The sequence below is a fragment of the Mastomys coucha genome, chromosome X (genome assembly GCF_008632895.1).
Source record: "Mastomys coucha isolate ucsf_1 chromosome X, UCSF_Mcou_1, whole genome shotgun sequence".
Classification (NCBI taxonomy): domain Eukaryota; kingdom Metazoa; phylum Chordata; class Mammalia; order Rodentia; family Muridae; genus Mastomys; species Mastomys coucha.
Window position 1 is genome coordinate 90,240,569 of NC_045030.1, and position 7,764 is coordinate 90,248,332.

At 36.6% G+C, this 7,764-nt stretch overlaps 1 pseudogene; it reads right to left on the bottom strand.

Moving 5' to 3' along the window:
* Positions 1-7,764, bottom strand: part of LOC116086933 — a 57,842-nt pseudogene that overhangs the window by 1,138 nt on the left and 48,940 nt on the right.

The following is a 7,764-nucleotide window of genomic DNA, read 5'->3' on the forward strand; positions in this document are numbered from 1 at the left end:
AGGCCAGGCTGGCCTCGAACTCAGAAATCCTCCTGTCTCTGCCTCCCAAGTGCTGGGAATAAAGGCATGTGCCGCCACTGCTGGTCTCTCAGACTCTTTTGAGCTCTGCATCTGGTTGCCTGTGGCCACCCCCTACCACATACACACATACATTCATCAATTTGTAAATGAATAAAAAATCTTTAGGAAGTAATACAGTGTTGTTCTATAAGCTCTGTCAGTTTTGTTCAGGGTAAGTATTTGATCATCTCCAAGTCACCTTAGTTATAAATAAGCAATGGTTGTTTCAGTTGATACTGATTGTTTCCTAATACTAGTCAGAGAAAAATTAAGATAATGATTGAAGTGTAGCTGTTTGACTTAAATGGGAACTTTTATTGCTTTTGTTTGTTTGTTTGTTTGTTCATTTATTTTACTTTTATTGAGGTGGTGTCTTATTATATAGGCCATGCTGATATAGAACAAATGATGCTCTTGACTCTTCTATCCATGTGCTGGAATTAAAAAGTCTGCCAGTCACATTCATGCCTTATGGTTTTAAATTAGGTTATAAATGAATGTTTGGGGAAAAGACAGATGTTAAACTATAAATTGAGAGCTGGAGAGATGGCTCATGGCTTAAGAGCACTGGCTGTTCTTCCAGAAATCTTGAATTCAAATCCCAGCAACCACATGTTGCCCCAAAGCCATCTGTAATGGGATCTGATGACCTCTTTTGATGTGTCTGAAGAAAGTGACAATGTACTCATATTCATAAAATAAATCTTAAATTTAAAAAAGTAAAATAAAATGTAAATCATAGCCATGGCTGTCATCTTCCTTTTGGCGAGGGAAGCAAAACTATTCTGTACCTTGCTGGCTGAAGGCTTTGATTTCTCACACACACCTTTGGTTTTCCCATGGGCATCTATTTCTTGCCTGCTCCCACTGTCTTTGACCTTCTGGCCTATATTGGCAGTGAGAGAGGCCCCTGCAGCTTTGTCTTGTTTTAGAGGGGCCTTTCTGACCTCTTGACTTTCCTAGGCACTATTTCCAACATGGCTGCTGAGCAAGGATAAGCCTTCCTCTTCTCCCTTTCTTCATCTTGGCCTTGCCAACTTGGTCTTTCTTCAGCAATCCAGATTTCTTGGGGTCTGTCTCTTTGGCGCCTTCAGCTCCCCTGTGAGCTTTCAGGGCACAGGCTTTCCTTTTCTTGGGCTTGGGAACTGGTTTGAAGCTGCCAGTAGCACCCTTGGCCTTGGAGTTGGCAGGCCTGGTGAGGAGGGCTCAATGAATGCCAGTTTCCAGAGTAGCAAATGGAAGCAAATCAGTATAATTCTATTGATAACCAGAATCCAATAAGAGTTGCCAAAAGACAAAGAGAACAAAATAAGCAAGTATAAGCTTGTGGCAAATGGGGGATATCACAATGTAAAATAATGTTGGTTAATATAAATATATATTCTAGAAATATTTTACCTCTATTATATATTTTCTCTACCACGATTAGCTATTTCACAATATATGCATTTGTTTATAAGATGGACTAACAAGAGTACAATGTGAGTTAATTAAATGTTACCTTTCTTGTAAAATTATTCAAAGAAAACAGAATGAAAGTATAAAGTACCTATATCTGGCATATACTTGGCATTCTATATATGTTTAAAGAATACATTGATGAATGCAACTTTTAATGTTAGTCTAGAAGTACCAGCTTGGTATTTTCCAAGGACTTTGTTTAATCTGGTGATTAAACAAGGCCATTTTATTGGGTCTGTTTGTTACATTCTTTGCCTAATTTTACTGAATATAGGTCACAGGAAATTTCTATTTTCCTTTAGTCCCTTCTTATATACTAGCATGATGATGTATTTTGGCATATTTGTTACCCTAAATCTTCATGTCAGGATTATAAGGCAGAATAAATGAAAGAAATAAGTGTAAAAGAAAGAACACTAAATTCATATGAGAATTCTTTATTTGAGTAATGGACTAAATTCGACAGCTGAACTATAGTATCATGAAACTGTCTAAGAGATTTATGGAGATTGTGAGAATGGCTTATCACCTATTAAAATCTAACCATGAAGCCAAAAAGATTAAATCTCTGCTCTTTAGGTCATCATTTAAGACCATTCCTAGTCAAATTGCTTTTTTTCTTCCAGAGAAGAATCATCCAATTCTCTGTACATGTCTTACATATTCATTTTTAAATTTGCAAATCTTTGCTTTATGTGTTCAAGCTTCTCATGGTTACAAATTACAATGTAGCATTGTTTATCAAGTTTCAATATACACTACTAACTGCCAATGTGTGTGCCATGTATCTCTTTAGACTTGAATAAAAGCCACCTCTTTGTGATCAAAATTCAAAATCTCAAATGATATAAGAATTTATCTCTCCTCAAAGAAGAAAAGGCATAAAACTTATATAGGCTAGATGCTATCTTTATACTTAGCTAATATCATTTTTTCTGATTAGTTTTTATTGGTTATTTTATTTATTTACATTTCAAATGTTATCCCTTTCCCAGGTTACCCTCCACAAACCTTCCGTACCCTCCCCCTCCCCTAGCCTCTATGAGGGTGCTCCCCTACTCACCCACCTACTCCTGTTTTACCCCTCTAATATTCCCCTACCCTGGATGATAGAGCCTCTACATGACCAAATTGACTGCGATCAAAAAGTTACCATGGTTCTCAGCACACATATGTAATAGAGCACTGCCTTGTCCTGCCTAGATGGGAGAGAAATGAGCTTAATTCTGCAGAGATTTGATGACCCAGGGTGGGGGGATACTCAAGGTTCCACCTTCTCAGAGGTAAAGGGGAGGAGGGAGGGAAAGGAAAGAAGAACTTTGTGAGGGGGGATAGTGTGAGGGAGGGACAGTATTTGGGATGCAAATAAATTGATAAATAAGGAATTTGCAAATAATCAATAAGAAACTTATGTAAAGAAAACTTTATTTTTTTATTTGCCTAGATAATAAGCACATGCTGTGATTCTACCTATAAACAACATGTTTATTAAAAAAATTAAATATGTTGCAACCCACCAATTGTAGTCTATAGTTTTCTGGGTAAGTTTTCCTTGGGATGACAAAATACAACCATTGACCCCACCATTTGGCAGTCAGCCATGGCAAGTGACAATAGCCTTGATTACAATGAAGGAAAAATAGACTCACATATATGGCAATATGGTGCTTTTTCCTTATAGAATGTGAAAGCCAATGTTCAACACTTTTTTTCTGCAAACTGGCAGCCATATTAAGAATCAAGAGCAATCATATATTTCTAAACTAAAAATTCCAAAGTATGTGATTATTATTATTAATTTGATTTCAATCACCAAAACCTTTTAAACACTATACATATGTAAATTATGTAATGGACTCATATTCATATCTATTTAACCCAAAAGCTTTGCATCTAATCAAAATAATAAGAACTTAGTTTGAAGCAGAGAAGGGAAGAAGTATCAATATCCTATGACTTTGACTTTTAAAAATAATTATTTTTTTGCACTTTCCCCTTGATTGCTTTTTCTTCTATTGAAAAAATATTTTACTTACATAATATATCCTAACTTTACATACATAATATATACTTCCAGTTCTTCTGCACCTCTCCTCTCATTTAGATCTACATGTTTCTCTCATGAGGAAAAAAAATCTTATAAAGGATAAAAAGATAATAATAATAAAAGAAAATATGATAAGATAAAACAAACCTATCACATCAGAGTTGGACAAGACAGATAAGTGAAAGAGTCTAAGAGAAGGCAAAAAAACAGAGACCCACTCATATGTGCACTCAGCAATCTCATCAAAACATTATATTGGAAGACATAATACATATTTGGAGGATCTGATGTAGACCCACACAGGCCTTATGCATACAGCTTTCATCTCTGAATTCACATGAGATTTGATCTTGATGACTTAAAGGTTCTTGTGAAAGGACCCAAGACCAAGCTCTTAATACCAAGGAGTTGATTTGGTCCAGAGGTACAAAGGCTGGAAATAATAGACAAAAGTAGGAGATAGAGGATAAAAGAGAAGGGGAAGAGAACAAGGGAAAGGAGGCAAGAGTATTTGTACTGGAAGAACAAAGGACTGCCTCTGAATAGAGAGGAGACAGAAAAGAAACTAGAAACACATTCAGATGCCAAGTTATTGTTGGGTGCTAAAATGCACTGTTAATATGAGGGTTTTTTTGGGTGGTCCTGTAGGTTGAATTTGAGTCATGAAACCATTTTGTAAGGAAATGTATTAGCTCAGGACCGCCCCCAATACCAAGTTCTTAGCACCTAGGAGATTTTTTTTTTTTTCAGAAAAAGGGGCAGAGGGAATGGAAAAGACAAAAAGACAGGAGATATAGAAAGGATGAGAGGATGAAGAGAACAAATGAGGGGCAGAAAGGGGGCAAGGGAGAGGGGAATTTGTCCTAGAAGGGAATGGGACAGAGGAATGTCTCTAGAAAGAAAAGAGACAGATATGGCCCTTAGGAAAATGGCAGTTTATAGAGGTCAATGGGGAAAACTGGTGTTAGGATGAGGTGTTTCATTCTTATTGGACAAATTAATTAATTGAGCTAAATGGAGCTTTTAATTGCTGGACTTCAATACTTTGCTGAACTTTGGTAGTCAGTCTCAGGAGGAGAAAGTGGCTGAATAAAGGAATACACCTTGGGAACTAGCTTTAGGAATGTAATCTACTGGTGTCTAGCTTGAGGAATGTAATTTACTGGGTTTGGATTGGTTTTGTTTTAATGTTTGTTTGTTTTGTTTTTGTTGTTTGGTTTGATGTATTTTTTATTCTTTTCATTTTAATTTTTTATTTATTTGTTTCTTCCCTTTCTTTCTTTCTTTCTCTCTTTCTTTCTTTCTTTCTTTCTTTCATCCTTCCTTCCTTCCTTCCTTCCTTCCTCTCTCATTATTTCTTTCATTCTTTCATTATCTTTATACCCCTGCTCCCTCCCAGCTATCCTATCCCTATCCTCCATCCCCTTCTTCTCTGAGTGGGTGAGGACCCCCTAGGTATCCCCTGACTCTGGCACTTCAAGTCTTTGTGAAGATAGGCCCATCCTTTCCCACTTCAAGTCTTTGTGAAGATAGGCCCATCCTTTCCCACTGAGGTCAGACAAAGCAGTCCAGCTAGAACAACATATACTACATAGAGGCAATAGTTTTTGGGATAACCCCTGCTCTATTTGTTTGGGACACACATGAAGGTCAAGCTGCACATCTGCTGCATATATGCACGGAGGCCTAGATCCAGCTCATGTATGCTCTGTGGTTGGTGGTTCAGTCTCTGAGATTCCCAAGGATCCAGGTTAGTTGATTCTGTTGGTCTTTCTGTGTAGTTCCTATCCCTTTCAGGACTTAGGAAGGCATGGGTAATGGAAGAAAAGAGCAAGGCCTGCCAGAACCATGCTTGCCACACTCAAGTTGCCCAGAATCCCTTCACTTTGTGTTATTAGTGTCCTCAAAACTTTTTCTGCCTCCTCTTCTGAGGGGTTCCTTGGTCCCTGAGAGAGGATGATTTGATGTAAAACTCCTGTTTAGAGCTGTGGAATGTCTGGCTTTGGATCTCTACACTTGTTTGTTTCTATCTGCTGCAGGATAAAGCTTCACTGCTGATGACCAAAAAGCACTGATCTACAATTACAGCAGAATGTTATTTTTGTTCTTATTTGGAGAATTGCTTTGTTTTGACAACTATAGAAATCATTGTATTTGAGTTTACTTTATTGCTGGGATGGCTATCTAGTCCTATTGTTCTTGGTACCATATGGATTACATTTTATCCAGTAGTCTCTGAGTCAAATCAGACATTGGTTGGTTATTCTCACAAGCGTTTTGCCACCATTACACTAGCATAGCTTGCAGGTAGGACGCCACTGTAGGTTAATGGATGGCTTGAATTAAAAGTACTATGACAGTATTAAAAAATGATTATATTCAGTGAAAGAATAATTAGCCAAAAGCTAATCTAACTTTCAATTTCAAAATTCATTTAAATTTCTGTCATTTAGTGGGAAACTAAATAAGATATTTTGTTACTTTTGTTATTAATGTGTCCAAATATCTGATAAAAGAAACTTTGAAGTTAAGATTGATTTTGGCCCACACTTTATTATAAGCCACCATGACAGAGAAGGCATGCAGCAAGGGCATGAGGTAACTTGTCCTATTGCATCTATATTAAGCAAAGGGAATATGAGCACAAGGGCTCTGCTTGCTTTCTTTTCTTTCAGCCATGGAATGGTGCCATCACATTTAGGGTGGGGTTTTCCACCTCAAATAATGTCATCTAAATGTTCCCTAACAGAAGTACCTACAGATTTCTTTCCACAGAAATTCCAAATCCCATCAAGTTGACAATCTAGTTTAAGTAAAAATATGTTACAGAATTTTAAACTTTGGATGCATATCATTGTGCATTTTAAAGAAATAAAGGTCACACATATAAAAAAGGTAAAAAATACTTTTATCTCTTTAGAATAAAGATCAAAATACTGAAAACTTAAAGCTAAGAGAAATATTTAAAAAGTTACATGTATGCTATATTCAATAACAAACCTTTCTTCTACTAGGAACACTATTATTTTAAGAAACAGAGCATTTCACAGAAATGAGATAGAAACTATATTTTAGGATCCAATAATATAGTATGACATAATATTTACTAATAATCTTATTTCATTTAGCAAACATAATATATACTCACCATATTCATATATACCTATACATTTATAAATGCATGTATGTATGTGTGTGTATATAAAATCAAAAGCATCCATATATTTCAATCTTAACATTTATTCAAATAATATAATATGAATGAACACTAAACATGAACCTAATATTCAATCATTGATTATTTTTATTAACTAAAAAGAGGCTTCTACTACTATGAAGGTAAAATTTGTCATTAAGAAGAGATATAAGGACAATCATTTTATGAATTACTAAATATACTTACATAAAAATTTATGCATTTATTTTAAACATGTCATAGCCTGAATATGACAACAAATACATATTCAAATTGAGGACTTTATACTCTTAAATCACCTATTCTTCTTTCTAGGGTTTAATAATGTCTAGTCAGAAATTATTGAAATGTTGATAAATGAAAATGCATATTTTCAAAAAACACAATGTGATCTTCGGATATACATTGAAATTACAAAATTATCAAAAAGCAGATTCCATATCTAAAACCTCACACAATCATTCCTTATTTTATTGGATATTTTCTTCATCTACATTTTAAATGTTATCCCTTTCCTGGATCTCCCCGAAAGCCCCTATCCCTTATCCTCTCCCCCTGCCTCTATGAGGGTGTTCCCCACCCACCCACACACTCCTGCCACACCTCCCTCGAATTGCCCTACACTGGGGCATCAAAGCTTCACAGGACTAAGGGCCTCTCCTCCCATTGATGCCCCAAAAGGCCATCCTCTGCTACATATGCAGCATGAGCCATGGGTCACTCCACATGTACTTTTTAGTTGGTGGTTTATTCTCTGGGAGCTCTGGGGGGTCTGGTTGGTTGATATTATTGTTCATCCTATGGGGTTGCAAACCCCTTCACCTCCTTGAGTCCTTTCTCTAACTCCTCCCTTGGGGAACCAGTGCTCTGTCCAATAGCTGGCTGCAAGCATCCGCCTCTATATACGTCAAGCTCTGAAAGACCATTTCAGGAGTGAGAGCTGCCATCTTCTCTCTGGTGAGTTCCTAAGCCGGGAGCAGACAACAGGGAGGCACAGGCC